Genomic DNA, 19,316 nt, shown 5'->3' on the forward strand with positions numbered 1-19,316 from the left:
TCAGGTCAGACTTGAAAGGGGAAAGAGGCCGCAGGTAGGATTCTCCAGGACAGCTGAAGTGATATTATAATACTTTTTGTTTTTACTTATTTTTATTAGTATGTATTTGCAAAACATAAATACATTTATCTTGGGGAGTCAGTACATATACATAACTCATCTTAATCATTTTCACTTCCTCAGTGACAATTTGGATAGTGCTTGTTTAAGAAAAAGTGGTTGTCTTTGCAAGAAGCACTTCTGGAAAGAAATGCTCGTCAGGGGAGACGGAAAGCACCAGCCAATTCCAGTATTTAAAGATAACACCATCTCAGGACAGGGGTGTCTACAGGGATGGGGAGACTGAGATGAAACGAAAAGAAAAAATAAAGTCCCCAGACCTGATGAAAGAGAAGAAAGGAACTTTCTGGAGGAACAAAGGAAAGGCGCAGAAATGTAGGGGAGGAAAACCACAAAAGAACGTCCCACTTAGGACAGTGATGCAGAAGTGCCGAGAGACCAGGGTGTGGACAGAGAGAGGGAGAGAGAGGAGATAGCTGCAGACCTGACAGTTAGAAAAACATCTTCTACATTCCGAAAATTAGGAGCGCCTAGAATCTACAATCTAGATGCTACAAAAGATTTTTTGAACCCTTTTAGATTAAAGGAGACTGGAGAGAATATGTAATTCTTGATGAACTGGTGCATTTTTAAAAAGTTATACAAGCACAGAGACATCAGGGAGACCTGAGTGCGGGTGACCCCGGCTGCCGTGTAGCCCATGAGGAAAGGACTGGGCAGCCGGGCTGCAGCTGCGCCCGTGTCACTCCGGCCACTCCGGCCCCTTCCGAGGGCCCGACGGGAGGCGGTGACAGCAAAGGGAAAGAAAACTCGGTGACTGTGGCTGAGGCTGACAGTTCTTGCTGTACACGAAGCATCTCCTGGCATTCATTGCTCTTGCTTTATTTTTTTATTTTTGTTGCCACTTTTCATAGGTTTGAAGTTCCTTAAATAAAATAAAATATTTCCCAAAAGCAGTCCCCACGCAAAACGTTACCGTGCGTGCGTTACGACATGGAATGCGGAGCAGCCCGAGTGCCGGCCGCGCTGGCCCAGGCCTGCTCAGAGTGGACCCGCTTCCCAGCTGGGCTCCTTCCTGTCGGGGTGCGCGGGGCACGGTGATGCCTGTTGGGCAACGTCGAGAGGAGGAAACGGGAACCTCAAAATGCAAAGGAAGTTTACGGTAAGATTTGTTTAAAAATTAAAATTCAATCCCCCATACTAAAAAATTTTAAATAAATAAAAAAAAAATAAATAAATTCAAAGACAGCCCAGGGAAATCCATGTGTTCTGCTGGCCTGAGACTGCAGTGTGGCGTCCTGAGTGGACACAGGGCAGGAGGGGTGCGCAGAGGCGGCGACTGTCTCCTCGCAGGCAGCTTGGGAGGAGGACAGACCCACTGGGGTGTCAGGAGGGGACGAGGACGGGGTGGGGAGCCGGAGAGCGACCCTGCCTGGGGCACCTGTGCCAGCTCCCCACGATGAGGTGGTCATCGGGCACTGCCCACGTGGGCTAATTACAAAATAGAGCCAGTAGAGAAGTGGAGAAGATCATTGTGCGTCTTTTCTAAAGGCGTGGAACTTAAAAAGGAGCCCTCTTCGGGGTGGAGAACCTCCGGTCCTAGGGAAGAGTCCTCGGGTCCCTGGGTTTAGAACCCCAAGGCCCAGTACTGGCCGGGATGCGAAGCGCGGTGCCTGGTAGCTGCTGGTTTAGGGGCGAATCTGTGCACAACCAAAGAGAAAGCAGCACGGGCAGAGGGGGCACCCTGTACAGAAACCGGGACGCAGTGACAGGAGGGGCTCACCGGCTCTGCAGGGCCTCCGGCTGGGTGCACCCAACACTGCTGCCCTGCGGGAAACGGGAAGGAAGGGAGACCCTGGCAGGAGCGGCGTGTACAGAGCTGCGTGGGCACCGGGTTTGGCTGGAGGAGAGTGTGCAGGAGCAGGGCCGGTGGCTCCCTGACTGTGAGCAGCATGGAGTGGCACCCTATCCTCTGAGACCGCTTAGCAGGGCACAGCTGTCTGAATGGCACCCGGGAGGCTGAGGCAGGAATGTCACCATGAATCCAAGGCCAGCCTGGAGTACATAGTGAGAGTGTCTCAAAAAAGACAGAGAGAGAGAGAGAGAGAGAGAGAGAGAGAGAGAGAGAGAGAGAGAGAGAGAGAGAGAAAGAAAGAAAGAAAGAAAGAAAGAAAGAAAGAAAGAAAGAAGAAAGACAGACCCTTGTCTACTGTCCAAGAGTGGATTTGAGTTCATTGCTGTGCACCGGAGGGCTGCAGGGAGCTCACTCGTGACCTCTGCCCTTGGGCAGTGGAACCAGAGCTCCCTGCATCTGTGGCCCACTCTCTGTGACCAGCCACGGTGAATCCTTAGTTCTGCGCCTCTGAAATCTCAAGCCACAAAAGCCGCATCTGCACGGCTACAGAAATCCTTGGCACCTCTCCGAGGAGGGAAGAGCTCCCACCTCCCTGGTGCTGACTGGACATCAAAGGGCCACACAGAGGAGAACAAGCAACTTAGGCTTCAGTCAGTTTGGCTTGACACGCTTTTGTGTCTTCTAGTCACTGTCCTTTTAAAAAAGATTTTTTTTTGGTACTGAGGATTGAAATCAGGACCTTTTCGCTGACTCACAGCTTAGCTCATTTGGTTTGTTTATGTAACTTTTTTGCAACAGGCTCTTGTTAAGCTCTAAACTGCTGGGGCTGAGCTAGAACCTGCAGTCCTCCTGCCTCAGCCTCTCAGAGAGCTGAGATTACAGTCATGCACCTCTCTGATCACCTTAGTTGAGTGTCCTTGAACAAATGTCTGAATATACTTTTCTATCTCCATCCCCATCTGTAAAGTGGGTATAAAAATCATACCTAATTTATAAGGTTGTCTCAAGATTAAAGTATTTTAATGGGGTTTTTTGGGTGGGATAATAAAAATTGAACCCATGGAGCACTGACTACATCCCCAGCCCGCTTTTTATTTTAAGACAAAGTCTCACTAAGTTGTGAAGGCTAGGCTCAGACTTGCAATCCTCTTGCCTCAGCCTTAGCATCCCAAGAGCTGACACATGCCACCACAGCCAGAGTATGTAAAGTTCTTAGGACAGTGGCTGCATGCAGTTATGGTAGGTGACCATAATGACTGACCCCCTATCACTTTTACACAAGAAGTAGCTGGTTCTGGAAGTAGTCATAGCAAGCATGCCTTTTAATATTACAGGGTTTGGTTATCTATTTAACTATATTTCCTTTATAGCCAGGATGCTCAATGAGTAACTTTTCTGGTTGTTGTTTTGGGACAGGATCTTGCTGTGTGTTTCAGGCTGACTTTGAACTCTTGGTGATCCTCCTGGCTCAGCCTCCCAAGCCCTGGGATCACAGGTAGGTGTCTTTAGTTCTGGCTCCACATAAAATATTAGGATAAGCAATGCGGGAGCAGATTTACAGGAGCGTTTGCAGGACAGCTATGCATCCTCTGCCCAGGAGTCCAGGAGTGCTGCCTCCTGAGTCCATCAGCCACACAGGGTGAGGGGAGACAAAAGGGGCCACGTGAGTCCCCCCAAACCAACTGCCGAGAATTCACTTCCCCAATCCTCCATCCACGTTCCTGGTTTTGAGGGCTGGGACAACCCCGAGAGGCTAGTAGATATGTTGCATCACCCACACTTCCTTGTTTTTGTGGAGAAGTCATTTGTGGAGTCCTGAGAAGGAATCCAGCTTTCTTAGATCGATGAGTCTGATTCTCCTACCCAGCCTTGACCAGGAGGGTAGGAATCGGCCCAAGAAACTCTCTTTGCAATAAGCAGAAGGAAGCTGGTGAGAAGCAAGACCATTGGTGTAGACAGAGTCTTTGGTTTAACTAACCCGGAGCCTCGAGTGCTTACACGCCCGTGGCCATGACCAGGCACAGTGTAGACGACGTGACACCGCCTGTGCCCTCTAGTAACTTCTGTTCTGTGTGGTACATCAGTCACAGCCAGTGTGTGCATCCCACCAACACCGTCGCAGCCAGCAGCACCCTCGTGTGTCTCATTATTTCCGCGACAACACGGGCCTTGCACTTTCAATGCTTCATTAACTGACAGAAGGGAGCGCGGCCACCTTGTCACGACTGCATGACCACCCTTTGCCTCTCACACAGACTCCACCGATAGCTGCAGAGCCGCACTTCCTGGGGATGTGTTGAGCGACATTCAAGGTTAAGCAAAACTCACCCTCTGACTGTCGGGGGTCCAATTAGCATTTGATGTCACTGGCGGTTAATTATCCAGGGAGCATCGCTGGATTAATCAATGCTGAGGTTGTAGCCCTTGCAGGGGGGAGGCAGCCTATTCCTCCTGGCTGGCACACAGCTACGCTAGTTATTTGTCAGGTCAGCTTGACCTGGACTATATCATAAAAGGCCACATGGGGCAGCTGTGAAAGCCTCTCTGTGATCATAGCACGAGGGTCACATTAAGAATTCTGCGCACATTTAACACATTCAGGAATGGTGAGATAGAGGACAGCTTCTCTCTGGGTCTAAAAGAAATTGCATTTTGCTACTGGTTTAGTCAGTGAAATGCTTTATCTGGGGGCAACATTTCATAGAAAGTAATCTCCAAAAATATTTGCAAATTCCAGTAACTTGGGCAGTACAAGGAAGGCAGAAAAGCTTATTACTGAAAAAAGCCTTTCAGTATCTATGTCATCTATGTCCAAAATACATTACAAATTAACTGTGAGCACAGCCAGAGTGACTTCCAAATAAGATCTGGCATTTTGCTTACAATAATAAAAACAACAAGTTTTTTAAAATTGCCTTTTCTTTTCCTAGAACAATGGTTGGCATGTTGTAAGCTCATGATAAATATTTTTTGAACAAATTTTTGGCTAACCACATGTTATAGTTTGTGTCTCCCCAAAGCACCTCGAAGTCATAGGTAGGCTTTTTCAGAGGTGGCTGGACCTGGAGTGTGTGATTGATTCATGATTCAGTGCTAGGATCAAGGGCACTAGAATTAAGCGTGTGGGTGCTGCCCACCTTGAGGAGTCTGAATAAGCTGAAAGGGACAGAAAGAGCTTCAGCTGTCTCTTGTGCACTTTGCTACCTTCTGCCCACCACGTACTCTGTCTCCTCTGCAATGCCTGTCTGCCGTGCCACCCTGCTTTGGAGCCAGTCAATTGCAGACTGAAACCCTACAAACTGTGAGCTAAATAAACTTTTATTCCTTTAACTTTAAGGTTCAGAGATGCCACTTCAAAAAGTAGAGGTGGTACACCTTAGGCTGTTCTGTGTGAGAGACTCTGATAAGAGTCCAGGAGACCAGAAGGCTAATAGAAATCCTGCCAGTCAAAATTAAGCTCAGGAGATTTCTGCTTGGAAGAACTGCTTGGCTGTTGAACTCCAAACACCATGTCTTATGCCTTGGAAGAAAGTTTGTCTGCATTTTACTTATCACCAGAGAATTTGTCTGAGACTAAGATTAAGGGTGGTTGACTAGTTAATCTTGCAGAAGATATTTCAAGGCAGTCTAATGTTGAGGAAGTAGTATGGCTACTGTTTGGGGCTTTTGGTGAGGTTTATGTTGAGAACCAGGAGCAAATAGCCCAGCAGAATGATTTAAAGTGCTGAGAGTTTGGCCAGAAAGAGAGCTCTCGTAAGATTGCAGCCTGAAAGATGGAACAAAGGAAAAATTGTACACTGAAAAGACCAGCAAGAAAAGCCAAGTATTTCAGAAGAAGACAACAGAAAGAGGACATCACAAGAGCTGACAGGACTCCAGCTTTTGCAGCTTAGAGTTGCAAAGGTGAAAGACTGCTTTGAGAAGAAAGCCCCAGAATACCATGTTCCAGAATGTCAGTTCCTTGGGATTTGGTTCAGAGGCACTAGACTCCTACAGCCATGAGAGAAGGTGACCTGGTTACTACTCCAGCTGGCAGCATGCTGGTTTTAGGTATATGCAGAATGCAAGAGTTGTGGGGTCAGGAAAGCTTCTGTCTAGAGCTCAGAACGCCTGTGTGCCCTGACAGAGCTGTGCATGAAACTGAGTGTGAAATTGAAAGTGGAAACCCCAGAAGTTTGGAGAAGCCAGGAAAACTGCAAGGAGGGAGCAGAGCCAGCCCAAGAGAGAAGCCATGGGGTCTGTATCCATTGTAAATGCTGTAGAGCAGAGCCATCCATACCCTTTGGAGTTCACAGAGCTGCAAGACTTAATGTTTCTTCTGCTGGACTTTGGATTTGCTTTGTTCCCATTTCTTTCTGTCCCTCTATTTTTACCTTTTGGAGTGGAAATGTCTATCTTATGCCCTTGTATTGCAAAGTGTTTTACTTTCTTTCTATTTGTACAGGGGCTTACAGCTAAGAGTTTGCCTTAAACCTCAAAGGAGACTTTGAACTTGAACTTTTTGACAGTGCTGAAACTGCTAGAACTTTGATAACTCTTGGAGATGACCTAAATATATTTTGCATAAAAAATGCTTGAGTCTTTGGGGTTCCAGGGTCAGACTGTTTTTTCTTGTATCTAGATGTCCCCCCAAAGTCTCATGTAGTCATAGGTGGGTCTTTTTCAGAGATGAGTGAATCGAGTGTGTAATTGATTCATGATGCAATGCTAGGGTTAAAGGGTGCTAGGAATCCTCTGTTTGGTGTGGCATCACCCTAATCCTGGTAGACTTTATACAAGGGATAGAAAGAGTCTTCTCTTGTCTCTTGCTCACTCTGCTACTTTCTGCCCACCGTGAACTGTTTTTTTCTTCTCTGTAATGCATGTCTGCTATGTACCACTCTGCCATGGGACCAGCTAACTGGACTGATGCCCTTACAAACTGTTAACTAAATTCCTTTCCTCCTTTAATTTTGGATGTCAGATATTTTGTCTCAACAAGGACGAAAGTAACAAGATACCAGGAAACTAGAATTCATCTGACTTTTACATCTATTGTCAATTTCTTGGTGATTTCTATAGATACTTCAGGGACAAGTGTCAATGCCTCAGTAGCCAAGCTACTTGATAATCAAGATGTGGTCCAGATGCACAGTGCCCCTGAGCCATATCCCTGGCCCACACCATTGCCATCACCTAGCAACCTAGAAGACTTGCAAAATCAAACCAGGAAATGTCAAAAAGATTTCAATATCTTGATTGGCTTCACTCATGATTCTTTAATCACATGATTCACTACATAAAATAGAAGTGTTCAGAAGAGAGGAAAGCTGGCTTCATAAGCAGAAGAGGGTTAAAGAAAGCAGAAGCCAAAGCACAAAGTGGATGAGTCATTTCTAAGTGACTTTCTTGGGAAGACGAAGACGGGGAGATGGGGCAATGGGGAACCACAACCTCTTCTCCTTTGCATTTTGTATGTCTAATGTTTCAGGCCCCCAAAACCCAATAGCATGTTAAAGCTTGAGAAAACCTCCTGAAAGACAAGTGAATGGATCCTAAATTTAATGCCAAGGTCTGCTTGAAGGGAAAATGCAAGAGAAGTGAATCTCAGAAATGGCCATGGAACTGGAGGCGCTGGAGAGCCCAGAACGTGACTCCCAAGTGGAGCGCACAGGTGCACAAGGTCACACAGCCACGCCCAGCGAGTCTGTAGCCTTGGCTGAGTTTTGTGGCCAGCACTGGTGTCATCTGCAGCCAAGAAGGCCAACCTGCAGGCTGCCAGCCTTCAGTGACTTTTTGCATGTCTGCTGGAGCCCTGGACTCCTGGCTGCACATTAGCGGGCTATCTCTACCCGCTTGTTTATGTCAGCCAAGGGTGGCAACCAAAACAATTTAGTTAGTGAGTTTAATTGGCTTTTATTTGCAGCTCTAAAGCAGCCAAGGGTTCCTCCATAAAACAGAAGTGTTCCTGTGGGTGGGCAGAGGAGGCTGGTGCCTTCGCCAGAGAGAAGCTGAACAGAGCACACAGAAGAACAGAAAGCAGCCAGGTTGTCCTTAGGGCTGCTTTACCTGTAAGGGAGGGACAGGGGGACAGAAGAAGAAGGAAGCGGATGGTTGATACACATCGGACTACTTCTCTGTGTAAGGATTAAAGCAGGGGGACTTCATTGTCCTGCTGTTGAAATTGGTGTGTTCCGGAAACCTGGCCTGCTTTCTTCCAGTCCAGATAAACAGATTGACTTCACCATTGTGATGCACAACTTTAGCTCCCAGGTTGCCAGGCTGCTTTGAAGCCTGGTCAGCTCAGGAGCTTGGCCCCCAACACGGTGGTCCTGGAATCTGTATTTAATGTGTCCTTAGAATGGAATGATGTCATGCATGGGACATGAGCTGAGGAGAGCCTTGCTGGGGACATGATGGCTGCCACCAAATCGTGGCTTATGCAGGACTGGACTACTCTAGCCCTACGTGTCTCCTTTCTGTTGGGACCTTCTGTCTACAGAGGATTGACACACAGAACCTGAAAACCACGTAGTTCAGCCTGATGTGGTCACTTGAAAGTGCCACCAGAGACTTGCCACCTCCAACCCTTGGCTCTGTCACTGGTGATGATGCATCATGGGACTCCAGGGCTGGGTGATCAGAGCCCACAGAGCCTGCCCACCATGCAGGTGGCGACTGCTGTGTCCCCCTGAGCCTGGAGCCACCTGTGAGATGCCACCTGTGGGCTTGGTGCTTCCTGCCCAGCACAGCTGCAGCATGACCCAGGCCTGACAGCCAGAGGCAAAGGCAGGTGGGAGCAGTGCCCAGCTCCTCTCCCCCCGCCCCATACTGCAGGACCCAAGCAAGAAAAGTGGGCACTGTGGGGTGATGCACGACCTCTCCTGAGCATCTCACAACTCTGTCCTCGGGCCTGTGATCCCAGCACTGAAGGAGGCTGAGGCAGGAGGATTGAAAATTCAACCCCAGACTGGGCAACTTAGTGCTTTAACAAAACCTGACCTCCAGAACCAAACTTATTTTAATGATTAGGGTGTAGCTCAGTGGAAAACACTTCCATTCAATTGATAGCACCACGAAGAGAAAGAGGGGGAGAGAGAAGAAAAGAAAGCAATGCAACTCTGAAGCTAGGTGTGGAAAAAACAGAATGCCTCAGCCCTGCAGGACCCGTGGGAGGCCTGAAGAGCAGCATCACAGGGCAAGTGGCCCGATGTCCCCCAGAGCATGCATCATTGGCACAGCCCTGGGCTGAGTGTCCAGCGCCTGGGGGAAGAGAGGAAGGAAGATCGTGGGTGGGCCAGGGAGGAAGTCACCACCAAGCAAGAGGAAGTCCAGGCAGGAGCTTGGAGAGGCCCTCGGATTCCGCCTTCCGGGAGATGCCACACTCGCACCTCACCCAACCAACATACTGTAAGCTGTGCGCTTCCCGAAGCCTCTAGTTTGGGGACCAGCGTTACCTACAGGAGTCTTCCTGAGGAATTCCCAGCATGGGATAGCAGTTATCTCCAATACAGAGGCAACTGGTCTCTGTGCAGAGAACAGAGAAATCGCCCAGGGGCTGAGTCACAGAAAATGGCCTCTTGGTTGGTGCACTTCTGCAATCCCAGCACTCAGGAGGCTGAGGCAGGAGGGTCACTGTGAGTTTGAGGCCAGCTTAAACTGCATAGTGAGACCCTGTCTCAAAAAGACAGAAAAAACAAATAAACAATCAAAAATTAGACTCTTCCATCAATGAATTTCAACATCTAGATAGAGCGTACACACGTCTCAGGTGAGAGAAAAGCTTCCTTGTCTTCAGTCTTCACACCACCTGAAGCCCAGGAGGCGAGGGCAGGGCAGGAGAGGAAGTAAAAATGCTCAAGATACTTGGTGTGCGGGCACGAGCTCCCGCTGCGCTGGTCACCACTGTGAGTCAGACATCTACATACCAGGGAGCATAAATACAGTTTAAAACAGGGAAAGTCTCTCTCCTATCCATTAAAAAGAATTTCATTTGAGTCAGACTGTTGAATCAGAAAACTGATGGCTCCCTAACATTTTCTCTGCAATATTTGGAGTTTTTATACACTTTGGAAAACTATCTCCAGTAGAGTGTCCCGGTACGCAAGCAATACAAACAAATTCAGTGGACGGACCTCGGAGGCAAAGGTTCTTCTCAGGCAGACTGGCACCGAAGACTGATTGCTGTGTGATGCCCCGCAGGACACTCCCGGAGACACAGGGGAAGGGTCCTTACCACAGAAATGAGCGAGCGTGCATCTTTAAAAGGGTGCTGAGGGAATGAGGCGCTTATAGAAAACGTGAGAATGTTCCTTGTTCACGTAAACCTTTCTGTGGTTTTCACTGTGATTAGAATAAATGTGACAGAAAGATCAAGAATGCAGGGGCTGGAGATTTAGCTCAGCGGCATAAGCGCCTGCCTTACAAGCAGGCAGTCTTGAGTTCGATCCCTGGTACCGATAAAAAGAAAAAAGACCAAAAGGAAAAAAAAAAAAAAAAAGGATCAAGAAGGCACAGGGAAGAAAGGAAGGATGGAAGGAAGGTTAGTTACCAGCTAGGCACGTGGTGCTCACCTATAATCCTGAGTATTGGGGAGACCATTTTTAAAAATTGAAAGAACCTGAAAGGTGCAGTGATTGGTTTCTTTTGTTTTGTGTTTTTTTTTTTTTGGGGGGGGGGTGTTTGTTGTTTTATTTTGTTAGAGTGTGAAATCAGAGCTTTCACAATGAGCTACCTCTTCAGATTTTCTTTTTCAGTTTTTATTTTAAGTCAGGGTCTCACTAAATCACCAAATTATCCAAGCCGGGCTGAAACTTGCTTGTCTCCTGCCTCAGCCTCCCAGAGTGCTGGGGTCACAGGCCTGGGCCACCACACTTGGGTCTGAACTTTAACCGGATGCAGAGAACTGTGCACGGGTTGTAGGAGGAGTTAGGCGTGGACTCCTCCTACGCAGTGGTCCCGGACGGGAGTGAACACGCGGCCTTTTGTGGCGGGAGGGAGGTCTGAGCTGTCCCTCTGCAGACCTTCCTGGCCTGGGACTGGCCGGCTCCCTGCCGCTCCATGACCCCGCCTTCCCGTGCCCTGTGCGGATGGGGCAGAAAATCCGATGCTTCCCTCTGCTCTAAGGAAACCAGGCGCTTTCACAAAATCATTGCCTTCCCTCGTGCTCTTCTTGGTAGAGAAGTCGTTCATAGCACAGGCGACGAAATTGGGGTTCGGGGCTAGCCTCACCCGAAGTGATGAGACCCTTTCCCCTCACATAAGAGGACTGCGCTCCGCAGGGCCCAGCGCGGTGCGGATCGCCGGAATCCGGGGGCAGCCAGGCTGCAGCGCTGCAGAGCGGCTCTGGAGGCCGAGCTGGTCCGGCCTGGGCGCTGTCCCTGCACCGGAGTCCTGCTGGGCACAGGTAGCCCAGGCTGCCCCGAAGGCCTGGTTTTCTGCTATGAATTGAGCTGGGAATACCCCCCCCCCCAATGATTCTAGAAAAACAGTACATTTGCATGGTTTTTCTTACATGAAAAACTTAACACATATAAGAAATAAAAGAGAAATTAGGAAACCAGGAACAGTATTGTGACACAGCTCAGACAGTGTATCCTAAAGCGCACTAAGTACAATGGCCTTACGTGTTTTATAGGTCTTGGGCTCACTAATCTGGTTTTTAATCTGTATACATGATAATTAACTTCACAAAGTCTTACAGGGTAAATGAATCTGATGCTGGGCTAACAAAAGGGGTTGGGGGAGAGAACTGAGGTGCGTGTACCAGTCCCCTGCAGTGAGTGTAGCCACCGTGTCCTGCAAGCAGGGGCCAACAGAAGTTTAAAAATCAATACAGCCGTGCGCTTACACATGTTACATTTAAGAGTGTTGTGTGTAAGAATCTGCCTAAAGAAATCCGGCAACATTTCCAAATCTGGAGAGCTAGTTACAAGATAATGTGGAAAGATGCTACTTATAACCATGCTTACTTTCAAGGTACAAAAAATTGTATTAGAATTTATTTCAGATGGGTTTAATGGTACAAGCTTGTAATCCCAGCACTCAGGAGGCTGAGACAGAAGGATCACTGTGACTTCAAGGCCAGCCTTAAGGCCAGGCTGCAGTAGATAATGAGGTCCTGTCTCAAAGAAAAAATAACAATAATTTATTTTCAGGGCGGGACGTGGTGGGGCACACCAGTCATCCAGCACTCAAGAGGCTGAGGCAGGAGGATCACCGTGAGTTTGAGGCCACTTTGAAATAAGATCCTGGCTCAAAATAAAAAATAAAAAGAAAGAAAGGAAAAAAATATTTCAAAAGACACACAAAATCACTATAAATTACTCATTTTTCTCAAAATCTTTCCTCCAATCTTTCCTCCAAGTCTTCCATGTGGAACACACTGTGACAGAGGTGTCTCTTCTGGTGGTAAGACACAGTTGAGTATTCTTGTGTGAACACTGAATTCCCAATTTCCCCTTTGCAATGAAAAGTAGATAATAGTGTTCCATTTCCATTTAGCTCTAGAGTCACAGCAGGTTGTCAACAAATTTGACAGTTGATTGGTAGTTATTTTTCTAGTTATACTTATATAAGCCTTTGATTCTAGGAATGCTTGTATAATTCTTTTTTGGTGTTTGCTTTGGTTTCTGAGGCAGGGTTCCGCTGTGGGTTTTATGCTGGTCTTGGACTCACTATCCCAGGTGGGCCTGGAACTCAACGACGACCCTCCTTGCCTCGGGCTCCTGAGTGCCTCCACTCCCACTCTGGGATAGGGCTCACGTCCAGCCTCGGGTGCTGTGTTTGTGCTGCCGTGGGTCTCGGCCACCATCTCTGTGCGTGGTCACAGGGCTTCCTCGCTCCTGGTGACCTGCTTGGCAGGCATGGCCAGGGTGGGCTCCAGGGCCTCCTCAGGGAGGGTGGAGGCCAGGGCTCAGGGACTCCTGCTGACCCTGGGCCTCTCTGAGGTGTGGACGGAGCCCTGCCCCTTCCTCCTCCTCTTCCAACGCAGACCCACCTCGGAAGGGATCTGGGCTCTGTGCTCACCCGCACCCCAGTACCCCAGGCATCGCTGCCCACTCTGTGGCCTCCAGTTCCAGGTCTGAGCCCAGCGGGTCACCCCCAGGTCCCATCTAGCCAGGGTGCCCAGGCATGGGGTGTTCTTGGGGGCATGAAGCCAATCTGCAGCCACTTCACCCATAAAAACACACATTGATAGAGATCTATGTAGCACATCAGCGAGTAGACACTAAAGAAGAGATTTTAGACAACATATCTGTACTGCTCAGCCTCTGTCTATCTTTTGGTGTTTTGTTTACTGAGACAGGATCTCCCAATGCAGACCAGGCTGGCTTTGAACTCCAGGCGCTACCCCTGCCTCAGCCTCCTGAGGGAAGACGTGTTGCGTCTTGTACCCTGTGCAGAGCCCTAACCAGAGGCCCATCTTCCCTTCCCAGACCTCTGCAGCCACATCTCACATCTGGAAACAGCCACTCAATGTCTGCCCCTGGGGGTCACTGTGTGAGGCTGTCGCCTTCCCCTTCTGAGTGTCGCAGGTCCCCGAGGCCGGGCCCCTCGCTCCCGGTTACTTCTCCGTTTTTGTTACTGGAGTGCGTCTGCCATCAGGACCCCGTCCCCTTGGGAAGCTGCTGCACACACGCTCACACACACACACACACACACACACACACACACACACACAGGCACGCACGCACGCACGCACGCAGCTGTCTTCGGGTCACTTTGCTGCCCCCCACCGCCCTCCTCCTTCATCCCCAGGCCCCTTCCTGTACCCGCAGCCTCCCTGGGGTCTCCCACATGGCTCTCTTAGTTCGCTCTTTGAAAGATTCATACATGCTGGGAGTGGTGGCCACACCTGGAATCCCAGCATTGTAAGGGGGAGTATTGGGAGGCTGAAGCAGGAGGATCACTATGAATTCAAGGCCAGCCTGATCTACACAGTGAGGCCTTGCTTCAAATAGACAAACTAAAAAAATAAATAAAGAGTGAGCAATCACTTGAACTATTTCCCTCGTCCCTCCAAGGCACCACCACCACCGCCTGTGCTGCTGAGACGGACGGACCCAGGCCGGAGCCCACCAGCAACACATGTGCTACCCTGAGGGCCAGCCTCCCACCCGCATCAGGCTTCTGAGACTTCAGAGTGACCACACTTTCCCCGTAGCTGCTGCTCAGGGTCTCCAGGAATTCAGAAGTAGAAGAGGTGTTGTTTCCAAACCGTCACATACTGCAGTGAGTTTACTCCACGTGCACTTTCCTCTCTAAAGATGCAGACGGTGGGGATGTAGCTTAGTGAGAAAGCACAGCTGGGGATGGTGGTGCATGCCTGTGACCCCTGCGCTCTGGGGGGCTGAGGCAGGAGGACTGAAGGTTTGAGCCCTACCGGGATAATATAACAACTTAGTGAAGCCCAGTTCCAAAATAAAAAAGCGCTGGGGGCAGAGCTCAGTGTGAAGGCCCCGAGTTCCAATCCCAGCACAAAAAAAAAAATAAAGTGAATACAGGGGAGGAAGGGAGAAATGAATCCGAGATGAGTGTGCCTGCTGGCTGAGCGCCCCTCTGGGCGGAGTCTCACCCCTCCCAAGAGGCAGAGGAAAGCTTTCCTCTACGCAGGCTGGCACACCTGCTTTCATTCTGAGTTTGGGTTTCATTAGAAAATCTGTGAATTGGAAACGAGAGTACTAAATCTATCCAACTCCAGCCTTCCACACTTCATCAAGAAAAGGGGAATTTTCAGTGAGTTTCTGATGCTTTAAAAAGCTGTGGGGTTTTTCTGTTTGTTTGTTTTTGAAACTCGAGTCTTTGTCTTTGTTTGATTATTTGGTCACCTCTTCATCCTCATCTTCTACCTCCTCCTCCCCTAAAGAAAACAGTCTCCAACCTCAGCACTCAGGACCCCAAGTCCAAGACAAGCAAGGGCTACGCAGCCAGATCTTGTCTCAAATTAAGCAAGCTAACAAACACAAAGGTCAAGCCTTCCAGTAGATTATTAGGCAGGGTCTAGAGCCCTGGTGCCTGCATACTCAGAGCAGACCAAGGTTAACACTCACTGTTTTAAGTATATTTTTATGATTTTTTTTTTTTTTTAGATAGGGTCTCTTAAATTCACTAAGCTGTCCAGGAGGGAATCCAATTTGATCTGGTAGCTTCTGCCTCAGCCTCCAAGAGTGCTGTGATTACATGTACACATTACCAGCCCCAGCCTCTTTCTAAACTCTTTGAATATCTATTTTTGATTTCCTGTAGTTTGTACTTTGGACAGCCCTCCTTGCCCTAGAAGAACCCTGACTTTACCTTTTCCTCGGTGTGAAATATAAAGAGGGCTCTCCCAGTTCCTGGCCCAGTAAATGGTGCCAATGGACATTTTAGGGTGTAAGGGGGTCCCGAAGGTGCCTGCATGCCCCAGACCGTCCTCACCCAGGGTGTGGGGACGCAACCCATGCTAGGCACATGTTTGCCCTCATTCTCTGCTCCTCATTGCGTCCGTCTGAACTGCGATCTGAGGCCTTAGAGAAGTGAAAGTCGGGGACCCCATGAACCGCTCCTTTGGGATTTATTTCTGCCATTCGCCTTGACTGTGTTTCATTTCACTAACTTCAGCCTGGGTCAGGAGCCCCGTTTGTGGTTACACTGTGGATGCAATTTATTCTCTGGGGGTGAAAATCACTGGGAACTCGATGACAAGTGGCAGGCGGGGCCGTGTGCTGCTCAGGGACACTTTGTGACTGATGATCGTGACGACACCATCATGGATGACAGAAAATGAATCCAACAGAGGCTGGTGGTGCACAGCTTTGCAAAACGACTGAGCCCGGGGCGCCCCACACTCTGCTTCTGCACCATCTCTAGGTGCAAAGTCACCCTGGGGTGCAGGGAGCAGATCAGTTTTAAAAGTTTAGACAAAAATATTTCTTGTCTGAACTTTCACCAAACCACAGACACACAGTGATGGCTCCCTGCCAGAGGGTGGTTATGAATGGTAACACTGGGCCAGTCAACTGTTAATAACAGCTGCAAATGCTGGTGGGTTTTGTTTGTTTTTGTTTCCTTGAGTCTTGCTATGTGGTTCACACTGGCTTTGAACTTGCAGCGACCCTCCTGCCTCGGCCTTCCCAGTACAGAGATCACAGGAAACAGTGAATGCTTTTCTTTCATGCTCACGCAGTCATTCAGCGCAGTGGTTCTCAGGGCTGGGATTGCTACCTCAGCTCTCTCTTTGGCTGAGTTCATCAGAATCTGCAGAAGACAGCCAGGGCCAGAGAAGGAATCCTTGTCTGTTCTTATTCCATGGCCGGCAGCACTAGCCAAAGTTGAGGAGGGGCATCTGTGACTCCAGACAAAGCCAGGCCACAAGGTCTCTCTGGGAACCTCCCACTTTTGTGGGAGGAGCAAGGTCCCCTACTTGCTGCGAGTCAGGCAGGGGTGTGGGGTTGGGGTGCTGAGGGTAGCAGCCAGCGCAAGATGGGAAGGTGAGGCCCAAGCTGCTCAGGAGGCACTTGCCCTAGGCCAGGGCCCCTGCTCAGTGCCGATGGGCTCTGAGTGACCGGAACCACACCTTCTGGACAGTCTGATACCATGCCAGGCAGGCGTCCAAGAAGTTGCCACAGAAGGTTTGCATGGCATTTCTTTATTCCCCAAGTGGAACTATTCTTCTAAAGAGGTCAGGCACCCCGACTTTCCAGCACAAAACTGGAAACCACTCGGCATGGTGGTGGAGGCCTATGATCCCACCTGGGAGGCTGAGACAGATGAGTGAGAGGCCTGAACTACACAGTGAGAATCTGTCTCAACAAACAAAACTTAGCAAAAAATTGGCCCCTAAAGAAATAGGGTAGAAAGCATGGGATACAAGTTAAATTGCGGTTTAGACAGAATATATATGTGTAAAGCTGGGTGTGGTGGCTCACACCTGTAACCCCAGCACTCAGGAGGCTGAGGCAGGAAGATTTCGAGTTTGAGACCAGCCTGAGCTACAAAGTAAGCTCAAGGCCAGCCTGAACCGCACAGTGAGACTCTGTTTCAAAAAGACAAAAAAAGAGTATAAATGTGTACAGAAGACTCAGGGATGCTGATGTCATGCTGCAACAGACATGCTTGTGTCACCAGGCAGACATGGGTGTCACTCACTGCCATCCTGGGAGATGGTGACACAGTCAGCCTGGAAGGATGGGCGCTTCAGAGGGGATCAACTGAGATACAGGTAGGTGCTCACCTCTCGGACTCAGCTGTGCAACCCTACCCACAAAAATGATGATGATGGGGATGAGGGTACATCACAGGACGACAAAAAGTGAGGGTGACTTTGAGCAGAAAATTCCCACATCATTCAGAACTGGCAATAATGTCAAACAGTTGGGGGAGAATGAGCAGGAAAACCTCCATGGATAGTTTTGTAAAAATCCCTGAGCTTTGACTGGCCAAGCTGAGGTGTGAGAGTCACACATGCACGACTCTCGTGTGCTACAACCCTGAATTCTGGTGTCCCCGCACCCACACGTGGGAAGAGGTCAGCGCTGTGCATTTGTGGTCCTGACAGTGCGTGTGAAGCGCTATGAGCTGTGAAGTCCTCCTGAGAGGGGCGATGGCAAATTACTACCAGACAAGTGCATTCATTATTAAAGCTGAGAAATGATTCCCTTAACAGAAGCTCAGCTATTAAGTGAGTTGCCAAATTTGGATTAGAATAAAGGGTGGTTGGTGGGCTCCGAAATCTGAGTTTACGTGGAGAAATGGTGTTCCCCACATTGTGGGAGACGGGTGATTGAATGCTTCTGGAGGAACAGCCACAGTGGTTTCCCACTAAGGATCCTGACACTCTTTCTAAATGAACAGGTTTAGACTTTTGTGTTTCTTTGTCCTCGTTAACTCAGTGCACATCGGACAGCTCTGGATGTGGGAATTAGGATATCAGCAGTTCTGTCTGTTCCTTGGACATATACAAACTGGCCAGGTGTGTGGTGCAGGCCTATACTTCCAGCACTGGGGAGGCTGAGGCAGGAAGATCGCTATATGGGAGGAGAACGCCTAAGCAACCTAGTGGGTTCAAGGCCAGCCTGAACTGCACAGTGAGGCCATGTCTGGAGCAACCAAACAGTTCCTAAATTGAATTAGCCAATCAAATACAGTCAGAAAACAATGAAGTGGAAATCATATGAAGAAAAGTGACCATGTCAAGGCCTTCAGAGTATTGTGGCTTCACAGAGTATCTCTGGCTGCACAAAACAATAGCCCTCGTGACCAATATTAGTTTATAACAGTAAGGATTATGTCTACATGTCATCTATTGGAGATTTCTTTAAGTTCATATTTTATTTTATCACTTTTGTTTCATTTTTGTGTATTTTTTTCCATACTAGGAAAGGAACTCGGGGCCTTGCTGTTTTCGTGAAGCCACCGTGATATCCCAGAGAAGTATGTGCCACCGTTCTGTGTGAAAGAGAAAAATCCATTTTCTATCCTTCAGGTGGGGAGGGAATTAGGAACGCAGCTGTGTGCTAGTTGGTCCAGTACCATCGAGGAGAACCCGAGCTGCCATGCAGCAAACCCAGCCCACTCCTCGAAGGACGGCAGCTGGGCCAGGCGCAGCCCGGAGGCCCTGGGACCTGCAAGCAGGTGCTACGTACCCAGGTGACCTGGACCTAATTTGGGGACTTTCTCTTACAAAAAATCAAGGACTTCTGTGTGCAGAGGCAGTGCTGCTCTCCGTAGTTTAAGAAAAAAGAAGTGGTAAGGAATTTGATAACCATTCACGGCAGTCAAAACAGCTGATTGTCTTTTGAACAGGAATCCTCCATCCACACCTCGGGTGGGGAAGCCGGGACCACGTACAATGAACAAAGGGCAGCAGAGTTCCCCATGGAGTGTGCAGGCCACGGACACGCCGGTCCTCGGTCTCAGGGTCACAAGTAGGAGAGCAGCTTTGTAAATGCCACAGGACAGGACCTGAGGGACGTCCCCTGCGGAGGACCTCTGAACCTCACTTCTGTTCCTGGAAAGTCACAGTGGCCCACAAACACTGTCTGGTTCGTTCTATGTCCGTAGGTCCTGGGGTCAGGGACAGGGTGGGCATGGGGGCCAAGCTGTAGGGGACAGCTCAGGGCCTGCTGCCTGACCACCAGCAAGCACCCAGATGGGAAGCTCCTGCTACAGTGCAGGACCCTTTCCAAGGTGAAACAAGATGACCTTAGAGGTCAGACTCCCAATTATGATTTAAATAAAGGATTCTCACATCCAGCACAGGTCCTCATAGCCAATAGCCATGCATGTGTCATTTGCCATAGAGTAGGGGGCAGAGAGGCCCTGATCACTCATAGATTCCTAGAGTCCATCCAGCAACCGTTGGGGAAGTGGACGGTTCACTGCTGAACACTCACCCATTGCCCTGGTTCACCCTTGAGGCGCCTGGCCCAGATACAAGGTT

General features: G+C 49.2%; 1 long non-coding RNA gene across 2 annotated transcripts; it reads left to right on the plus strand.

The window, feature by feature from the left end:
• Positions 1 to 966: 966 nt before the first annotated feature.
• Positions 967 to 19,129, plus strand: LOC134478654 (uncharacterized). 2 transcript variants are annotated; one of them, XR_010051403.1, is made up of 5 exons: positions 967 to 1,222; positions 3,332 to 3,410; positions 13,921 to 14,128; positions 18,253 to 18,307; positions 18,680 to 19,129. It is a non-coding gene; the product is annotated as an uncharacterized LOC134478654 (long non-coding RNA). The 2 variants fall into 2 exon arrangements; XR_010051402.1 differs by having other exon boundaries at positions 18,253 to 19,129.
• Positions 19,130 to 19,316: the final 187 nt, after the last annotated feature.

The sequence above is a fragment of the Cavia porcellus genome, unplaced genomic scaffold (genome assembly GCF_034190915.1).
Source record: "Cavia porcellus strain 051 isolate PalLab524CR breed Dunkin Hartley unplaced genomic scaffold, mCavPor4.1 scaffold_14, whole genome shotgun sequence".
NCBI classification, from domain to species: domain Eukaryota; kingdom Metazoa; phylum Chordata; class Mammalia; order Rodentia; family Caviidae; genus Cavia; species Cavia porcellus.